At 35.6% G+C, this 21,992-nt stretch overlaps 1 protein-coding gene across 4 annotated transcripts in view; it reads left to right on the top strand.

The window, feature by feature from the left end:
• LRRTM4 (leucine rich repeat transmembrane neuronal 4) overlaps positions 1 to 21,992 on the top strand; it is a 764,460-nt gene that overhangs the window by 305,482 nt on the left and 436,986 nt on the right. The gene's annotated exons all lie outside the window — the stretch shown is intronic.

Raw genomic sequence — 21,992 nt, 5'->3', positions numbered from 1 at the left:
GGAGATTGCTGCTAACATAAAACTGAGGTTGTAGCTGCAAAAGTATTGGAGATATTACTCCGTAGTAATGGAGCAACAACTACCATTGCAAACTAGAAAACCAGGTGGCAGTGCTATTAACCCAATCTTAGCTTGTTGCTAGACATGGCTGGGAGTAACAGTCAGTGGAGAACATATTTAATTAACTTTCCATCTAGTAGAGTATAAGGCAACACATTGAAAATATAACCTGGAGCACAGAGAGAGAGTTACTGGATATTGAATGGGAGGACTCAGTTCAGATCTCAGAGGTACAGTGTATGCACTTTGTCTAAAACCCATCATCTTCCCAAAGTCACTCTACTATTAGTACACTTTCCCCATGCCTGTGCAAAACATCTATTTTCAGAATAGGTTACCCAACTGCATTTCTATTTAGGGAATCAATGTATGTCAAAAGAGAGGTTTATAGAATGTCCGTTGGCCTTGAGAACAAAAACCTATACCTGAAAACAAGTGTTTCATTTATTAAGCTTAATAAATACATTTTACTTATTTAATTTTTGAGATAACATTATATAATTTGAAAAAATTTTCTTTTCATTTTTTAAAATTATACTTTAAGTTATGGGGTACATGTGCAGAAAGTACAGGTTTGTTACATATATATACATGTGTCATGGTGGTTTGCTGCATCCATAACTCCATCATCTAGATTAGGCATTTTCCTAATGCTATCCCACCTCTAGCTCCCCACCCCAATAGGCCCCAGTGTATGATGTTCCCCTCCCTGTGACCATGTACTCTCATTGTTCAACACCCACTTATGAGTGAGAACATTCAATGTTTGGTTTTCTGTACTTGTGTTAGTTTGCTGAGAATGATGGTTTTCAGCTTCATCCATGTCGCTGCAAAGGACATGAACTCATCCTTTTATCTGGCTGCATGGTATTCCGTGGTGTATGTGCCATATTTTCTTTATCTAGTCTATCATTGATGGGCATTTGGGTTGGTTCCAAGTCTTTGGTATTGTCAACAGTGCTGCAATAAACATACATAGGCATGTGTCTTTATAATAGAATAATTTATAATCTTTTGGGTATATACCCAGTAATGAGATTGCTGGGTCAAATGGTATTTCTATTTCTATATCCTTGAGGAATCATCACCCTGTCTTCCACAATGGTTGGACTAATGTACACTCCCACCAAGTGTGTAAAAGTGTTCCTATTTCTCCTCATCCTCTCCAGCATCTGTTGTCTCCTGACTTCTTAATAATCACCTTCCTAACAGGCATGAAATGATATCTCATTGTGGTTTTGATTTTCATTTCTCTAATGACCAGTGATGATGAGCTTTTTTTAATATGTTTGTTGGCTGTATAAATGTCTCCTTTTGAGAAGTGTCTGCCCACTTGCTCACGTTTTGATGTTTTGTTTTTTTTTTTCTTGTAATTTGTTTAAGTTCTTTGTAGGTTCTGGATATTAGCCCTTTGTCAGATGCATAGGTTGCAAAAATTTTCTCCCATTCTGTAGTTTGCCTGTTCACTCTAAGGAGTTTCTTTTGCTGTGCAGAAGCTCTTTAGTTTAATTAGATCCGATTTGTCTCTTTTGTTGCCATTGCTTTAGGTGTTTTAGTCATGAAGTCCTTGCCCATGCCTATGTCCTGAATGGTATTGGTTAGGTTTTCCTTTGAAAGTAATTAAGTGCAATAATTGTTTTAGACACTAGCAAGATATATATATATATATATATATATATATAACATATATATATATATTTATATATAATTATATATATATCTATATCTATCTGTCTATATATAAATATAATTTGCTCTGTAATAAACACATCAGTAGAAAACAACAAGAGACAGAAAACAAACACCAACAATGGGGGAATTACATTTTTATTCTTTTTAAATGGGAATATGGAGCATAAAAGGACCTTTATATATTTCTCTGCTCTTATGACAAAGACATTGACCTATTCTTATTCATAAAAATGAATAGAAGCTGTTTCTGACCATTCCTCATTTTTACATTTGCTTTGTGATCATCTTACCCAGAACTCAGGAGAGGAGTAGAAGGAAATAATTCTCTGGTAGATTTAGGTTAAAGGCTAATTTGTTCAAAACATTTTAAATGAAATATTGGATAGAGGAATTGTCATTGTTTTTTGAGTTTTGTTCTTTTTTATTTTAAATTATATTTTATGTTTCTAAGATGAATTTTTCACATGTTCTTTATAATTTTTAGGGTTTTCTAAATTATACAGAATATATAAACATGTTACCCATTAGAAAATAAATAAAAATATTTTAAAAATAATGATTATAAAATATATAACTTTATACACTTTATGCAGTATTTTTAATATGAAATAAGACATATACACATTTTTACATTATTTTTTATTACTATACAGTAAGAATAAATTACTTATCAAATATAATAACTCCTTGACTATTTTCAAACTATTTTCAAAGTTGATGTCATCTCTGTTGAAAAATAATATATATCTCTTTTTTCTCTTTAAAATATTATATTTGAATGTGCTACTTTACATAAAGACAAAATGGCAAGGCCACTCAAATCAATTTTCATGTGTATTTCAGTTTTCTTCTCTATATAAATTTAAGCTATTTATGGGCCTAGCTATATTATGTATTTCATTCATATTCAATATAGCATATATAGGTCTAGGCAAATACTAATTACTTATTTATATACAGTATATAATTAAATTGTGTATATGTATTACTAATTAATTAACTCAGTCTTAGTGGAGAATTGTGAGACTAACACTATTTTATATACAGTTCCCACTATTTACCTAATGAGTACTGAATTTAATATTTCTTGAGGAACAGAGGGATGGAAAATGAGTTGATATATGTACACACTTTGAGTGCTGCGCACACTACAAGCACTTTTGCAACATTAGCTCTTACTGTCACCAAAGTGACTTTCCTGAAGTTGCACAGCTACTGGGTAAAAGTATGGTGGTAAACCGCAGCTTCTTTTCTGCCAAACATCTCTTTCTATCATGCCCTGATCCCAAGATACATAATAGTCAGGGAAGTCTTCACACTGTGTAAAAATCTTCCCAAAACTTGTATTAGTCCCATTGTAGAGATGAGAAATATCAGCCTCCTCTTAGAAGTTATCAGTACCATAAACAAGAGTATGGATACTTATTTACCATATGGTTCCAGCTGTTAAATCATGTTTGTATATTTTTCCCATGTGTTTCCTGATATGAGGGAGTGCTCCAGAAACTCAGAAGTCTAGGGGAAGGGATTTGAGGCCTTCTGATATTTTTTGTTTCAGTGACTCAACAGGCTTTACTCTTTGGTCAATAATTCAGATGGTGATCAGTACAAACCCCTTATATAAGCAAAGTAGATGCAAACAGAAGCTGATGGTGCAAAGTTTGTTTCTCTATGTTTCTCCAGTTGCTTTTCTCACAGGATCAGGTCTCCCAAATCCATATTCATGGAAAAATTTACAATTGAAGCTCTCCCTCAATTCAAATATTTCAAGTAGGTGTCAGGCTAAACATTCATTGTAGGATTGTTCTTGCCTCTTTTATGACATTTCAGTAGGGAAAAATCAATTTTAACCCTGCCTGTTTATTTATCAAGAAAGAAGTTTGTAGTAAAAGTCTGATTTTAATATTTCTCATAGGAATTTCAATACTCTGTCATTACAGGGTACTCTGGCAATGCCCAGCACATATCATGACATATTTTGTTTTATTTGTTTACATTTTCATCTACCTCACTTTACTTTGAGCCCCTTGAGGGCTGAGACCCAATTTATTTATTTATTTATTTATTTATTTATTTATTTATTTATTTATTTTGTAAACTCAGTATCAACAATGCTCACTCTGGGTCTGGCACTTATTTATTCAATGAAGGCATCACCAATTTTGCACAAACGGAGCTGTAAAATCCACCTTATTAAAGCTTGCTGTATTGTTGCTCAGGTGAAGCTGGATATACAGCATTAGATACTTAGATACTTCAGCACTATGTGTAGGAGAAATCTTCAATAATGTCACCAAAGAAGGACCATTGCCTTGTGGTTTAAATATTTGGAGGAAATTCTCCAACTCTTTCTCAACTTGGAAACTATTTGCCTTTCATTAAATATTGGTCAGACATTAAAATCATTTCCAATATCCCAGAAACAATAAAAAAAAAAAAGCAGAACATGGAGTGGAGGCATATGGCATTAAGAGGGATGGGATGTATGGGGTTAGAAATAGTCAACTATTTTTTCTCCACTCTTGTTATTCTTCCCTTGCAGAAAACTTACACCAAAGATTTAAAAATCTGAAATAAGGTATCATAAAATCACCAAAAATAACTCAACTCTGAACAATGAGGGTTTCTTTGGTAGAAAAGAATAAAGCCCAGTCTTGCTTACTGAATATTTATTGAAACTTTTTCTATGCTAGGTACTGCACAGTAAGTAGAGTAGCCAACAAAGAAGACATAGTCTTTTAATATGATAACATATACACTGTGTTTATTTTGGAATCAAGGTATATAAGATATGAATGTTCCATGCTCACAATAGCAATCAAGAGTAAAGCAGACTGCTATGTCAAAATGAGATTGGCAAAACCTATGCTAAAATAATTAATTAGTAGGTACTGCAGATAGAAAGATTTATAACTTATCTGTAATTGGTATGCAAGTACTTAGAAAATAAAGAAACTCTCTCAAAATAGAAGTGATGGGACATGGAACCTTTCAGCAACACAGCAAATGGAGCAGGACCAACATGACCCCCAAACAAACGATCATGTTTGCATTGACACTTCTAGCTATAGCTTAAGCGAGGAATAATCTAAACTCAATTCTACAAACACAACTTATATTATTGGTACATTATCTTTTAAAAGTAAAGGCTTAGTAGATATATATAGTTCATTTGGAGATATAGCCCAAATCATTCTCAATTAATATAATTAAAGTAATAACTAGACACAAACCAAACAGGTATTATTAAATGTTAATATCTCTAGTAGGTTAACCTCAAAATTCTACTGCCTAGAGTAAACAGATTACGTAAACAGAACTCTACAAAAGGATAAAATGGTTTTTGTACATCAAAGTCAGCTGAAGAACTTTTAAGAAGAGAAAGAAATAAGTGCCTGGGTACAAGTCCTAAATTATTTCTGAAATTCTAATTCATTGGCCTAGGATGTGCCCTCCCATTTTTTCAAAAGCCTCTCAAACTGATACAGATGGACACGGACACCTGTCTCAAACCCTCTGTAATATGCTTTTCCTAAAAAGGTTTATTCTATGTTAACGTCACATGTTACCCTTTCTATTGGAAAACACAACTTTAGGTGACGCAGTTCTAACTGCTTAGGTGAAGAAGTTATCTTCAGGAGAGAAATTTTAAGTAAATACTGCTACTTATAAATATGTACTCTATTTCTTAAAGCAAGCACATTATTATTCCTTCTAAAATATATTATCTGACTTGCCTTAGAGTTAATATATACACAAAAATTATAAACACTCATTTATTTTAAGATATCTGGGATGGCTTTGCAACCAAGTTTACCCTAGTTTTCCATTTTGTATTCTGGCACTGGAGTCAAGTATATTTCACCTGACTGTCCAGAAGATTTTTACTACCCTTTTGAAATCCTAGCAATGCTTTACAAATATTTTCTAGTATATCTAAGTCCTAGTTGTATTTCTGGAGGGTGGGGTTTACAGTATCAGACTCCTCAGCTTTTCTACAAGAAATAGAAGCCACCCCTGTTTCTTCTTAGACCAGCTCTAATATTCTGAACGTAGCACAGCAAAGAATAGGAACAGTTATCAAATGATATAGAGGGGGCAGCTCTCATGGACCCAAAATTTTTCAGTCTTGCCATTAGCAATAATGATTCTAAAAAGGAATAATACTTATAAACATATACTCATTATTGCAAACTTCACTAATTAAGATTGTCTGAGAAGTTAAAATCTCTGAGGTTTTACTGTAATTGGCATTGTTCAGCAGTGGCAATTAAAATCAGCCATTCTAAAGAAACTAGACTGACCGAAGTTCAATTAAACTTTAAAAGAAAGGAAAGTCTGGATGTTTAGCCGTTCTGAAGCAGTTCTGTACTATGATGAATAAAATAGTGCCTCATAATCACTTCAAATGAAATTGGTAAGAGCTGAGTGTTAAAGTTTTACCCCAAAAGTAAGTCTTCGATTTATTTTTGCCCTAAGTATGATAGAATAAGCCAATTTGTATTTAATGAGAAGACACCAAGAATAGTTAAAGAAAAAAAAATAGGTCATAATTCTACCCTGTTAAAGATACAGTGTTGGACTACCTCCTAATTAGCCCATGATATTTTCTCAAAGGCAAGTGATGAATCTAGGCATACTAGTGTCCAATTGTACCACATAACTTTGAAGTGTATTTTGGGACAAGCTACTCTTCTCATTAATGAAGCATCTAAAACACCTTTTTACTAGGTAAAGGCCACAGGTTTTAAGTGTGACTTGCTTTTAGCCTGACCTCATTCCCTTCAAAAACTTCTTCCACAATCATTTTTTTCTTTCTTTCCTCTTTTCTAGGATTTTTTTCTTTCTTAAAATGTGTCTTTTGATCATTACATAATTAATTATAGTTAAAATCTGAAGGCTCTCATATTGCTAAATGAAGAAAGCTTATTGATAAAATATAAGTTGTTCTTAAGTTAATTGATCATCAAAGTAATAGTCATCAAAAATTGACTACAGTAAACCACATCTGGAATATATGGCTAGTCCTTATCATCTTACTAAAAAGAGACACTTGGAATGTTACTGGGTATAGCATAAGCCAATTAACTTATGTTGGAACTTTGATATTATTTAAGCTAAAGAAAGCAGACTCTAAATTATTAAGGACAAATTTTTTATGATATCCCACAGAAAACTATGTCACTCTGGAATAAATGTGAGAGGACTGCTTTTTTAGGATGCCAAACACCACAACATCTGTTTAATTCAAGGAAAAACTCTATTCCATTAGAATTATAAATAAATATATTTTCAGAGAGAAGAGTTAACAGATGGCTGAAGATGATTGTCCATATTATCAAGTTAGCAATGGTAAAAAAAGATGTATATAAAAAATAGTATTTTTGCCACTTATCTCTTCCTCCTATTGTACTTAAAGGAAGGTTTAATAATACAAGCACTATATGTAACATGAAAAACTATGAACTCAATAAATTAAATCTTTTCATAGCTCTTCTTAATATTGAAAATGTCAAAATAAGTTAGCATATCAGAGCCTATTTAAAGATGCCTCATCTACGTTCTGCCATTGTACAGAATAACTCACTGTACTGAAGACAAACTAATAAAGTAACAACCTCATTTACTATGAACCTTCTGTGCATCTAGCATGAAGCTGGGCAACAGTATATTATCTAATAACACTAGCAATTTTGCAAAGAAATGTTATTATCCCTATTGTAAAAATAGATAATTCAAATGACTTAACCCCAAGCAATTAATAATATGCAGAGTTAGGATAAGAATACAAGTCTCTCTTTTTCCCAAGTGATAAATTTGTCCCATGCATGCATTCATTTTATTGGTCCCTGTTTCCATGACCTAATTTACATGTTAGAATTACATTGTGATATTGCTTCCACATAAGATCATGAACTCTCAAGTAAAGGCAAAACTGAATGAATTCTTTATTGTTAGAACAAAATCAGGTTTTCATTTAGACTCAATGTTTAAGCTCAATAGGAAACCTTGATCAGTCCACAGGAGAATTGTGAGTGCCTATATTTCAGTTTCCTCTAGGGCTCAGGATACAGTGTTGTTGTTTTTTCTTTTTCTTTTCCTTTGGTGTTTGTGTGCTTTATTTATGTATTTATTTTGCAGGAACTGAATGGCTAATCGACATTTGGGTTCCACATTTATTCTATATCTCTTCCTTATCTGTTCTACTACTGGGATAAAATGAAGCACTCTGCTTCCTGCTGGAGTCTCAGCAAATAAAGGATCAATTACACCTTCCCAAGGACCTCCAAGTCTCTCTAGCATCTCTGAAAGTAAGGGACCTGGCAGATAAGAGAATAAATTAGTGTAATCTATCCCATTAGTTCCATATGGACTTCTGACAGTCCAGAAGTCAGATGTTATAGACCTCAGGCACCCATTGTTCAAGGATAGCTCATGAAGAAGTAGAGAAATCTTTCTTGTCTTTTGCTGTTGGAAAATAATGCAGGGCTTGTTTTTCAAATTACTATGCAGTACAATGATAGTAGTTAACATTATTGAAAGTGTACTATGTACCAGGTACTGTTGTATGTAATGCATGTGTGTATGTATACATATACATATTTATGTATACTTATTCTTAATGACAACTCAATGAGGGGTTATTATTACTGTGCCCGTTTTATAGATGAGGAAGCTAAGGCCTATAGGGGTTAAGTGACATGATCAGATGACACAACAGGTGGTAGAGGAGCTGGTTGGGATTCACATCCAATTTATGTAGCTCCAGGGTTCTGGAGTCTGCACTGCCATGAACTTTGCTGTCAGATTGACAGTATTCCCCAGCGGTCTCATAAGACCGCACTTCCCTACTTTACAGCTGACATGCTGATGGTATTTAAAACAAAATGAAAATTATATGTAAGAACATCATTCTTGACAGAATGACCTCCCAGTGTCTTTTGTTTCCCGGTAACATTTGCAGTTGTTAACTACTGTCTAGGAAAATTACTGTTCCACTAATTTAGAACAGTTAACTTCACTTTGAGTAGAAGATTGATTTGTGACCTTGAAACAAAATTTTGACAGACAAAAATCATCCAAGAGTATATAGTCTGTATTTTTAATGAAGTACACTGAAGTTCATTACATGATCAGTGGGTACAAAGAAATAAGACTTTATGTGCAGAAATTACATCACATTCCTAAAATGTTTAATTTCTCCTTAGTTTCAAGAACTAAGTACACAAAATAAATACAATATCTTTTATTTAACTAAGAAAAAGATTGTATAAACAATTGTATTAGAGGTAAATTTACCTAATGTAATACATACATTAACTGCTTCAGAGGTTTTGTATCAGATACATCTTGGTATAAAGTGAAGAGCAAATAATTTCAAATAAAGTAACAGACTAAAGTTCTCAGACTAGTGCTATAGTTTGTCAGTTATTTAGTGTAAGACAGTTCATCTAAATTTCTATACCTCCATTTGTTTGTCTGTAAATGAGGAATATATATATATATATAATGAGAATGACACAAATTATAAACCACTTAGTATTCATTTAGTAATAGTTCCAAAATTCTATGTTGTTTTCATTACATTTCACAGAAACTCTACTATCAAAATATGTTATTATTTCATTAATAACCTAGTATTTTGTTAAGTAATCAACCTTAATTAATATTTTTTCTAAATATTCTAAGCCTAGAAGTGTCATTTTGTCATTTCCATAATGCTTCATAGTATCTTTTTCCTTGCAGTTAAGTAATCGCCCACATACCCTGCACATTTTAATGTATATTGTGATGAGGAAAGAGGAGGTATATTTTATTAACCCTGAAATCCATCACAATATGTGTAAAATGATCAACTGCCATTGGGACTTACACACATATTACTCCTTATTTTTATCCACAAAGAGCTTATTATCAAGTGGGAAAAAACATTCATAAAATAATTAATAAATATGATGGTACACAGTAAAGTTTTAGTTGCATGGGAAAATTGAGAAATATATATATAATATAATAATTAAATTTTATTTACATTGCATTCAGTGGTGAACTATTTGAATTATCTGGAGAAAACCTAAGGAATATTTGACATAAAAATCTTCAGCAAATTCTAAAGTATCAAGAGGCATGGCTATGGGAAGGGAGTCTTTCTGATGGCTTCACTGGCCTTAAATTGATCATGGTTAGTAAAAATGAAGAAATTTACCCAGCCATGTTTTCCTGAAAAGGGTACTGATAGGGTTACAACAACCATTATCATAATAATAACCAGAACTAGAAAGAAATATATACATTTATGTATTATTGATAAGGATCATACGTATTTGATTTTCCTTAAAATATTTTGTTTGCAGAATAAAGTTATGGGTAGATTGGAATTTGGGTCAGTCACTTACCCATTTGCTCTCAGATTTTTTTCCCTTTCTCTGTTCCATCACCCAGTGGCTTCCTATTAGTTTTCTCAAATGTAAGCACCAGCAGGAGGCTGTAATGAGGAGGTTGGGAGAAGCTAAAGCATTTCTAATTATCTCCTCCTGCTTTAAGCAGTATCTACTTCTTTTTCATCATTTCAGCACTTGCTGAGTGTCCTCTTATCTGTCTTTCCAGTTCCTCCAGGATAGCCTCAGCAGTGGTTTCTGGTAGCAGTAGTCTCTGTTTGTCCTTACAGCTCTCGAGTTTAGGACAATTTCTGTAGTTGTTTATACTTGCATTGCCCCCTCCCCTTTCTCAATGTTTAGCTTTTTCAACACTTCTGTATCTGTTTCCCCATATTGAATTATTTTATGGAATTACCTGGGTTCTGTTTTCCTGCATGGTTCTTGAACATCACAGTGGTACAGGGGAGCTTTTTTCTGATGGAGTCATTAGTGTAAGGTAACTATACTTTCACATCCATTAAACCTTGCAGGTAATGAGTGGGCTACCACATCCATCTCCCATTGCTCAGCAGAGCTTCCTGTACTCACCTGACACTAGAGACAGTACATGTTGCCTCTCGAAGGCAGATTTGATCAACTTGCCTGATAGAAGATTTTTTTAATTATTATTATTTTGGAAAATTATTAGCTAAATGTCCTCAGGTGGAACTTCAAACAGGCTTTCAGTTTCTTTGGTAACTTCAAACACATCACCAGACCCTAAAAATGCAGTGGAAAAAGTGGCATACAAAATTAAGAGTCAAACTGAACCTGATTGGTGTTTTATTTCCACTGTGAACCAGCTGTTTAGCCCAGGGTGATGGCAGGAGAGACAGGTAAAGATTATGGGGAAAGGAGACTCAATTAAATGGATATAAAAGATTATTCATGAATATGACACAAAGACAAAAAAGGAAAACAAAATGATGTGTGCTTTATCAGAGTGATTGATGTATATAATTTTTTTTTACTTCCAAAACTATTTTTAATGTTGCCATGTGACTTGTCTTAGGAATTTTAATTTATTTTAAATGATTTTTATTATTTTCAGCTGTTAGCTAGCTAACGCAAAGCTTTATGGGGTGGGGAAGAGGAAAGAGAAGGAAAAGGAGAACTTTTAGGAGTGTGAGTTTCTAGAAAAGACAGGAAGGATTTTGTGTTGTGAGATAAGAAGCAGGGATGTTATTTCTGATGAGATGAAAAAGAGACATCATGAAGCCCAGACACGGTAAGACACAAGCTAAAGCTATTTTGCTCTTGGTTTCTCCTTCAAATGCCTTGTCAATTCCTTAGCGTATCCAAAATCAACAGCAATAACATTATTAATTCTTTTTGTATATAAAATTGATCTTGGTATAATCATAACGCATTTATGTAGTGTCTAACATCCTAGTGAAAAGTGTGATCGGTAAATCTAGGCAGAGGGCTTTATAATTGTATTCTGTGTTGGGAACAGAAATTTTCGAACCCAGGAGTCAAAGAGTTACTCTTTGAAAAAGCTAGAATTGTAGAATGTGAAGGAGGTTTAATAGAGCTTTGCTTTTGTAGTCCTGCTGAGTTACTATTATCCAAAATACACAAAAGCTGTTTTCACTTTGTTCACAGTTTCTCCTAATGGCTTTTGCCAGATAAAACTATTTTCTATGTGTGATTATTGAGGTCAGAGCATTGTTTCAATGCAATTGTTTTGTTGCCTTTTATGCCTTTTAGAAAATTGCATAAGAAAATTACAGTTCACTAGAAACCTTGCATTTTAGTTTTTGGCTAAATACATTATATGCAAGTATATGGGCAGGTTGACAACATGAATTTTTATTTGAATTGTAGCATTGTTGATAATACCTACCTCTAAAACATCATCTGTGATTTGAAGGACATTGACCCCAGTATTGCAACCAAGATTTGTAATTTTTATGCTTTTGCAGTGTGACTGGTGTAAAATTGGTTAGTTTTTTTCTTTTTCTTACAAATGCCACTCAAACACATCACTTTTCTCTGAATGCCAATTAGAAACTAACACTGTGGTCCTTATGACTTCACATTAAAATCACCGTCGGAACTTTCCCCAAATTCTGATGTCCAGTCCTCAGCTCCTGGTAATTATGATTTAGTTAGTGCTTAGGCATGGAGCCCCAGCATTAGTATGTTTTCATGTACATCTTGCTTGTGAAGTTTTGTTGCAGAAACAACAAAACAAAATGAAAAGTAAGGTATGATTTCTCTCCTAGGATGGGTTTATAATCTGGATAACCATTAAAAGTCTTAAGTACTTAAGCCCTCTAGGAAATTGGAATGGAGGGAGCCATGTGAGGAGTGAGTGCTGGTGATAGGGCAGGTTGGGTAGTTTAGACAATAGAAGGGATGGGGAAGGCTGAGTGGAGGTTAGACAGGGGCAAAATTTCACCTGGAAAAATTAATTGTAAGTAAGTACTGTATCACAGAATTACTTAGATGTCTAAAACATGCTGGCATCTTTTATAATTCTACCTACCTGTATGGTACAAATAGCCAAATGGGGAGAGAGATCCAAGATGGCTGATCACTAGCAGCTCGGGTTCCTAGCTCCCAGTGAAAGCGCAGAGAACGAGAGGACGCCACACTTTCAGACGAATATTAGTTGCTCACGGACCAGGAGATTCCCAGCAGAGAAACCCCACGTGTTGCCAGGGCGACTCTTGTGGCCGGCGCGGCGGTTTTGCTGGTGCCTTAGCATGCCAGTTTTTGGTGCAGAGTCCGGAGATTCCCGGGCAGAAAAGCACCATCCATCTTAACGCCGCTATTTTGGCCAGCGCAGTGGACTGCTCAGATTTCGGCGCTGGGAGTCAACAAGTTGGATGTCTGCTCAAGTCGGTAATTACAAAGACAACAGACAGATAAATAAATAATGAAGGGAAGAAATCAGCGTAAAAAGGCAGAGAATACTCAAAATCAGAATGCCTCTCCCTCTACAGGGGATCGCAATTCCTCATCAGTAACGGAACAAGGCTTAATAGATTACGAGTGTGTCCCAATAACAGAAGCAGGCTTCAAAACGTGGGTGATAAGAAACTTCTGTGAATTAAAAGAACTTGTTCTAACCCAATGCAAAGAAACTAAGAACCTTGAAAAAAGGTTTGACGAAATGTTAACGAGAATGGACAATTTAGAGAGGAATATAAGTGAATTGATGGAGCTGAAAAACACAACACGAGAACTTCGTGAAGCATGCAGAAGTTTAAACAGTCGAATTGATCAAGTAGAAGAAAGGACATCAGAAGTCGAGAACCAGCTCAGTGAAATGAAATGAGAAGACAAGATTGGAGAAAAAAGGATGAAAAGGAATGAGCAAAGTCTCCAGGAAATATGGGACTATGTGAAAAGACCTAATTTACGTTTGATAGGTGTACCTGAATGTGATGAAGAGAATGAATCCAAGTTGGAAAATACTCTTCAGAATATCATTCAGGAAAACTTTCCCAACCTGGCAAGACAGGGTAATATTCAACTCCAGGTAATACAGAGAACACCACAAAGATATTCTTCAAGAAGACCAACCCCAAGGCACATAATTGCCAGATTTATTAGGGTTGAAATGCAGGAGAAAATACTAAGGGCAGCCAGAGAGAAAGGTCAGGTTACCCATAAAGGGAAACCTATCAGACTTACAGCAGATCTCTCAGCAGAAACCCTACAAGCCAGAAAAGAGTGGGGACCAATATTTAACATCCTTATAGAAAAGAACTTTCAACCCAGAATTTCCTATCCAGCCAAACTAAGCTTTATAATCGAAGGAAAAATTAAATCCTTTGCGAACAAACAAGTACTTAGAGAGTTCACCACCACCAGGCCTGCTTTACAAGAGCTTCTGAAAGAAGCACTATACATATAAAGGAACAACCAATATCAGCCTTTCCAAAAATATATCAAAAAGAAAAGAACATTAACACAACGAAAAATTTACACTAACTAATGGGCAAAACAGCCAGCTAGCATCAAATGCTAGTATTAAAGTCATATATATTCTAATTGGATAAAAAGCCAAAACCCATTGCTATGCTGCATCCAGACCCATCTCACATGCAACGATACACAAAGACTCAAAACAAAGAGAAGGAGGAAGATTTATCAACCAGAGAGTAAAAATAAACAAATAAAAAGCAGGAGATGCAATTCTCGCCTCTGATAAAGTAGACTTTAAAGTAACAAAGAGCAAAAGAGGCAAAGAAGGACATTACATAATGGCAAAAGGATCAATGTAACAAGAAGAGCTAACGATTTTATAGATCAACGAGACAGAAAATTAACAAGGACATCCAGGACTTGAACTCAGACCCGGAACAAGTAAACTTAATAAACATTTATAGAACTCTCCACTTCAAATACATAAAACATACATTACCACCTCACACCTATTCCATAAGTGACTACATAATTGGAAGTAAATCACTCCTCAGTAATTGCATAGCATTTCATAGGTTTAAATGAAATATTGGTTGGCTGCTCGTTTGTTATTTTCTTCCCTTATTCCTTCCTGTTTACATCAAGTATAATTATTGGTATAAAAGAGGTTTTCAATACCCACTAAACTGCATTCTAGCCTGGGCAAGAAAGCAATACTCCCATTCTCTCTCTCTCTTTCTCTTCCTTTTTCCTCCTCTTCTTTATTCTTTTTCTTTCTTTCTTTCAAAAAAAAACAAAAAACAAATAGCCAAATGGGTTAATTCATATCAAGATATAATTATTTTTGTATATTATGTAAATATAAGTACTGTTCCAGCTCCTATAAACACTTCCAGGCCTTTGACCTCAGCATTTTGTAATAAACTATCAACTTGTTTCGGGCTTCATTCTCTAGTCTAAACCTCTGGTCTCATACTTCTCACACTGGCAATCTCAGTCAGTCATCTTCCCCGAGTCCCCTGACTCGACTCCCTCTCCATCTACATAGAACCTAACTTCATACCTTCCTATATATCTGTGGCCACCCCAACTCCTTCTCCAACAGTTGACCAGCCTCCACCTACAGCCTTGCCTTCTTCCCTTTTCTCACTCAGTGAGTGGATATAGCATTCCTCCTACAATCTTCGCATTTGCTCTGGATTCTCACTCCGGTCTGCCTTCTTGTATATAGAAGAAATTCCATCTTCAAATAATTATGTTTACCTTTCAAAGCCTTGTTGACACTTCACCTTACAGAGGAAGCTTCCTATGACTTACATTCTTCTCTTTCTATGTGAGAGAAAGGAAGGAGGAGGGAGCTAAAGTCCCTTATAGCACCTAGTTCCTAAATATAACAAGATTATTGATTCAATTGTTTGTCTTTCCCACTACATTCTGTACCTCTTAAAAGAAGCCACCTTGGCCAGGCACAGTGGCTCACACCTGTAATCTCAGCACTTTGGGATGCCAAGATAGGCAGATCACCTGAAGTAAAGAGTTCGAGAGCAACCTGGTTGACATGGTGAAACCCCATCTCTACTAAAAATACAAAAATTAGTTGGGTGTGGTGGCAGGCACCTGGGATCCCAGCTACTCGGGGGGCTGAGGCAGGAGAATCACTTGAACTCAAGCAGAGGAGGTGGCAATGAGCCGAGATCACGGCATTGTACTCCAGCCTCGGTGACAAAAGCTGGACTACATCTTAAAAAAAAAAAAAAAAAAAAAAAACTCTTATTCAACTTTCATTTACCAGTATCCAGTGTGGGATAGAGTATACAAAAGCTCTTCCATCTCAATGGAAATAAAACAGATTATAATTTATTTTTAAATAAGTGATGGAACATATCATATATAGTTTATTATGAGTTGAAAATATTAAGGAGAACCTAGAGACCAGCTAAAATCTCCACATCATCCAGAATTGTCAGTGATTGTTAATTGTTATAGGCATTTAAAGGTGATAGCATAATGAGATATCAAGGAGACCTACTTGCAAAGCTTTGTATGAATTTATAACAAATGGCCAAATGCTGTGAGCTCAACTCTGCAATGAACAATAAGTCACAGCCAGGTTGAGAGTCAACATCAACTATAAGCTCACTCTGATGACATGCTACAAGGAGAACAGAAGGTAAGGTCTAAGTGTGTCCCAGAGTTTTCTGGTAAGAAAACCAAATGAAATAAAGAGAAATATATATGTATATACATATATATGTATATATAAGTATATGAAAACAGGAAAAACATATACACATGCATGTGTATATAGATGTATACATATATACACACATATGTATAAGTGTACTTCAAATACATATATATGTGTGTGTATATATATATCTATATATACACAAGTATGTGTATAGGTTTTCCTGATTTCATTTTGGTTACCAACTGAAATTATATATATCTATTATATATATGATATATATATAATATATATGAATTTCTTTAAATTTCAGTTGTTTGCAAACAACAACAAAAAAGAATAAGTCACATTTTGGAGGGAATGTTTCCGGCTCTGAAGAGACATCATGGGAAATTATCCATGAATAACTTTTCTACCTTTGTGAGATGATTTTAATGGTGGTGCTACATAAGATGGAGTTATTGTAGGAGACTTTGCTATAGTTTGGTAATTTGGGGTTCTAGTTTGTATTAGCTCTTTTTGATGTGAAATGTGACCCAAGTTGCTTTCATTAAGGCTGTTTTTATTGCTCTGTTAACAAAATAATTTAGAGGATTTTGGAGAATGAAGAACAATTTAACTGAAATGTTCAACTATAAGAATTTTGGGCCAGGCATGGTGCCTCAAGCCTGTAATCCTAGCGCTTTGGGAGACCGAGGTGGGTGGATTACTTGAGGGCAGAAGTTCGAGACCAGCCTGGCCAACATGGTGAAACCCCATCTCTACTAAAAATGCAAAAATTACCTGGGTACAATGGCATGCTCTGTAGGCCCAGCTACTCAGGAGGCTGAGGCGTGAGAATAGCTTGAACCCAGGAGACTGAGGTTACAGTGAGCGGAGAGAGTGCCACTGCATTCCAGCCTAGGTGACAGAGCGAGACTCTGTATCAAAAAAAAAAAAAAGAAGCCAAGCATAGTAGCTCATGCCTATAATCCCAGGTCAGGAGTTCAAGACCAGCCTGACCAACATGGTAAAACCATGTCACTACTAAAAATACAAAAATTAGCCAGGTGTGGTGGTGTGTGCCTGTTGTCCCAGCTACTCAGGAGGCTGAGGCAGGAGAATCTCTTGAACCTAGGAGGCAGAGGTTACAGGGAGCCAAGATTGTGCCACCTCACTCCAGCCTGGGTGACAGAGTAAGACTTTGTTTAAAAAAAAAAAAAAAAGAATTTTGAAATTATGGAGTATTGACAAAGAAGACAGCTAGGCATTGTGGCTCGTGCATGTAATCTCAGCACTTTGAAAGGCCAAGGTAGATGGGGTCACTTGCGTCCAGGAGTTCAAGAACAGCCTGGGCAACATAGTGAGACCCTGCCTCTACAAAAAGTAAAATAAAATAAATTAGCCAGGCATGGTGGCACATGTACTGGGGAGGCTGAAGTGAGGGGATCACTTGAGCTTTGGAGGTAGAGGCTGCAGTGAGCCGAGTTCCTGCCACTGCACTCCAGCCTGGGTGACAGAGTGAGACCCTGTCTCAAAAAGAAAAAGAGGCACAGTCTTTAGCAAATAATTATTAATGATGTCTGAAGTTTTTATATATTGTGCTCATGTAGCATTAATAATATAATGGGTACATTCTCCTCATAATAGTCATGATTTTTTCAAATAACCTAAATCTGCTCAAAACTTCCATGGATTTCCATTAGAATCAGAATAACATCCAGATTTTTTTCCACGGCACATTCCAATATCTGACATCATTCTATTTTCTTAGTTTCTGATTTCTTTGTTTTCTTTCTTTCGCTCTTGACTATAATCTTTAGGAAAACAAAACAAAACAAAAAACAAAACTGTATTTATCATGTTCACTGTGGCATCCTGAAAATCTAAGATAAGAGGTACTCAAGTAACTTCCATATAAATGAATCATTGAGTGCTGCACAGCTTGTATCTGTTGCCTTCTTCCAGGGCTGGAAAATGTTCATAATCTTCCAATGGATAAGTAATCACCCTTATGATTTCCAAAATGGGGAGTTATAAATCATTTAAATTGATTATGTCATTGTATAATACCAACAGCTTTATACTTTCACTTCATATTTTCACATAGATCATGGTTGAAAAATTATTGACCCTTTTCTGGATGCTGGTGGTTTTATATCTGATGGGTTTACTTACTACACTCTTTTGTTGTTTTTTTAAATTATACTTTAAGTTCTGGGGTACATGTGCAGAACGTGCAGGTTTGTTACATAGGTATACACGTGCCATGGTAGTTTGCTGCATCCATCACCCTGTCATCTACATTAGGTATTTCTCCTAATGCTATCCCTCTCCTAGCCCCCAAAGCCCCTGCTATCCCTCCCCTAGCCCCCTCCCACCTCCTGACAGACCCCAGTGTATGATGGTCCCCTCCCTGTGTCCATGTGTTGTCATTGTTCAACACCCACTTATGAGTGAGAACATGCAGTATTTGGTTTTCTGTTCTTCTGTTAGTTTGCTGAGAATGATGGTTTCCAGCTTCATTCATGTCCCTGCAAAGAACATGAACTCATCCTTTTTTATGGCTGCATAGTATTCCATGTTGTGCCACATTTTCTTTATCCAGTTGATCATTGATGGGCATTTGGGTTGGTTCCAAATCTTTGCTACTGTGAACAGTGTTGTGATAAACATACATGTGCATGTGTCTTTATAATAGAATGATTTATAACCACAGATGCTGGAGAGGATGTGGATAAATAGAAATGCTTTTACACTGTTGGGGGGAGTATAAATTAGCTCAATCATTGTGGAAGACAGTGTGGTAATTCCTCAAGAATCTAGTAATAGAAATACCATTTGACCCATCAGTCCCATTACTGGATATATACCCAAAGGACTTATTACACTCTTCACTGAGTTGAGAATGGGTGGGTTTGTATACTACATCAATTGATAGATTAATTTATTCAGCAAGTATTTATTGAGCCCTTCCTATCTGCTTAGTGCTATGCTTTGTGTAGGGCATAAGTTGAAGCATCTCCAACCTTCATGGAGTTTACAGTTTACTAATATACAGACCACACAATCAAACTTTTTAACAATGAATCACAGAAAATGTTATGATTCAGGAATGGCAGAATGTCATGGCACACAAAGCTGAACACTTGATTCAAGATATCATAATAGGGAAGACTTCTCAGAGAAAGTAGCATCAAACGTGAGACTGGAAGGATAAATAGGTATTAGGAGAAGTTAAGTATCCACCTGGCCTAATTCCCCGACTAGAATAGTTTCTGGAATCTAGCCTTTAAAATGCTTCATTTTATTTGATGCAGTGTTGCAAAGTTGGTTTGCTTCCAAATGTAGTCCATCTAGTTGCTGCCATTATCATCATCATCACCATTGTCATCATCATCAATATTTATTCAATGAAGAGTTACCTCTAAAAACGTTACATGATTTAGTCTAGGAACTTTCATAACAATCTTATTAGTAAGTACTAAGCTTATATTTTCTTTACACACGAGGAAGTGAAACTCACAGTGTTTCACACCAGCTTACTCAGCTACTCAGTACTATGTGCTTCTGTTCTCTGCTGCTCCCTGTGATATTTGCACTGGACTCAGTTTTCTTGGGGGATGCAATCTTTGGTTCATAACATGGATCACATGTCAATGTGGAAACAGGGTGACCTATGCTGCATGGTTTAATTTCCAGGTCTCCTGGCCTGACACTGACCTTGCAAATCCTAGATCATTTCAGATAGTGGCAATAGACACTAATCAATGCAGCATCAGTTCAGGTCTAGGCTTGCTATAGTGACTTACTCTGTGACCCAAAAGAAGTAAAATGTGCTTTACCTCGGTCAGCTAGACTGAAATCAACAATACTGCCTCGAGTTTTCTCTTATAGATATCTTGGGAAACAGCAGGTTTCTTTAACTTAACCTTATAATAGAACATTCTGAACAAAAAGTTTCTGGACCCAGGCGTTTTACCATGCACTGGCTGTACCAAAAGTATTCATCTCCTCTGAAGAATATCCATTGCCTCTGAACAAAACTTCCATACTTGACTCTCCTCTGTGTACTCTCCAGAGCGTAAAAACGTTGTCATTAAGGTAAACTAACAGTTGTGTTTGCTAGGCCCACATTCTAGTGATCCGTCCTAGAAACACACTTATGGCTGTCTGTCTGGCTTGGCTCAGTCTTCAGTTTTTACCCTCACAGCAGCAGTGGGTTCCTGGAGCCTTATCTTTAAGATAGGCCCCACTGCCAAATTCCAACACCAATCTTGACCTAAGGCAGTTAGTAATAAACAAACCCAGTGACAACTGGGACTCCGTTTCAAGTTGTATGTGCTGTTCTTCCAAAAGCAACCATGTGACCCAGTTCTTGAAATTCTTTTCTTTCATTAGTTACCATCCCTTATCCATCTCCAGGAGTCAAAGTTGTATTACGTATGGTTTGTTTGGATGCTTGTCATTCCTGTTGAGGGACCCATCCCATCCTCTTCTGATAATGGAGACCTGCTTTTTTCTGGTTAGCCTCTCTCTGGGGACCTCATAGGAAACTGGGTAAAAAAGTAAATGTTCAAATGTCTCACTCCTAAGGAACTCTCTGAATATTTTGTTATTACCAATTTGGGACTGCATATTGTTTTGTTTTGTTTTTTTTCTACTCATCTGTAAGAACCTGTTGCTACTCAAAATTTTCAAATTCACATAATTATCAAGACCAGTAGGTAGTCTAAATGTGTGAAACCAGCCAGGTGCGGAATATGGTGTCCTGAGGGCCTTTCCAAGCAGTCATACCTATTCCTTTAGATTAAACTCTGGCTGTGTTTGAAGGTGATCCTTTTATTCTCATACATTATACTTTTTCTTAGGAGATGAAAATTTGCTTTTTAGGTAAGGTCTCCAATTTTGAAGAATCGGTTAACTAATCCAGCAATAGTAAAAACCAATACTGAGAGGAAAAAATATATACAATGAAACAAACAAAGAAAAGAAAAATGATAACTATAATAGCTTTCTGGAACTGGCCTAAGGCTTTTAGCTTACACCAAAAGCTGACATAACTCCAGTAATATCCATCTAGTATAGCACAGTCAGTTACAAACCTTTGGATAACTTCTTGTGTTAACATCACCCTGGTATGTAGATCTAAAGTCAGACCTCAGCCTTCTTAGGCTCTAACTTTATGAAAAAAGATAATTATCCAAATTCCAATGTAAAATGGCAACCTATTTTGGTTGATCACTTCCAAATAGATAACTGAAAGCTGTTATCTCTTTCATTAAAGTATTAGTATTACTTATAGAAGCATTGGTACTACATTAAAGAATTAGTATTACTTTAAAGTATGAATATTACTAATATACATTAAGGAATTAGTATTACTTATAGGAGTACTGGTACTACATTATACATTGAAGTATTAGTATTACCTATAGGAGCATTGGTACTACTGCTACTAATGATAATAATTGGTGGTAATATTATACATCAAAAGTTTTCAGACTTGGAAATGTCAGGACCATAAACTCCAGATTGATGTGTCTGGGATTTTTCCTATTTCAGCTAATCTGATTAAGTTCTTTACTTTCCATGTAAAGACAGTATAATCGTCAGCAGAAATGGTGATTTTAAAGCATATTTAGGGAAAAATGAAATATCCAGGACTCCCAAAGAGATTTGATAAGTTTACACAAATCACTTTTGCCAGTATCTGGGGCCACTTTTATTTCTAACACTCTCTTACTGTTACTGACAACATTCCTAGTATCCTCTCA

This window comes from Aotus nancymaae, unplaced genomic scaffold (genome assembly GCF_030222135.1).
Source record: "Aotus nancymaae isolate 86718 unplaced genomic scaffold, 86718_ANA_hifiasm-v0.15.2.pri h1tg000017l, whole genome shotgun sequence".
Classification (NCBI taxonomy): Eukaryota; Metazoa; Chordata; class Mammalia; order Primates; family Aotidae; genus Aotus; species Aotus nancymaae.
The sequence above is the reverse complement of the archived record's forward strand: the minus strand, read 5'-3'. Positions and strand labels throughout refer to the sequence as shown.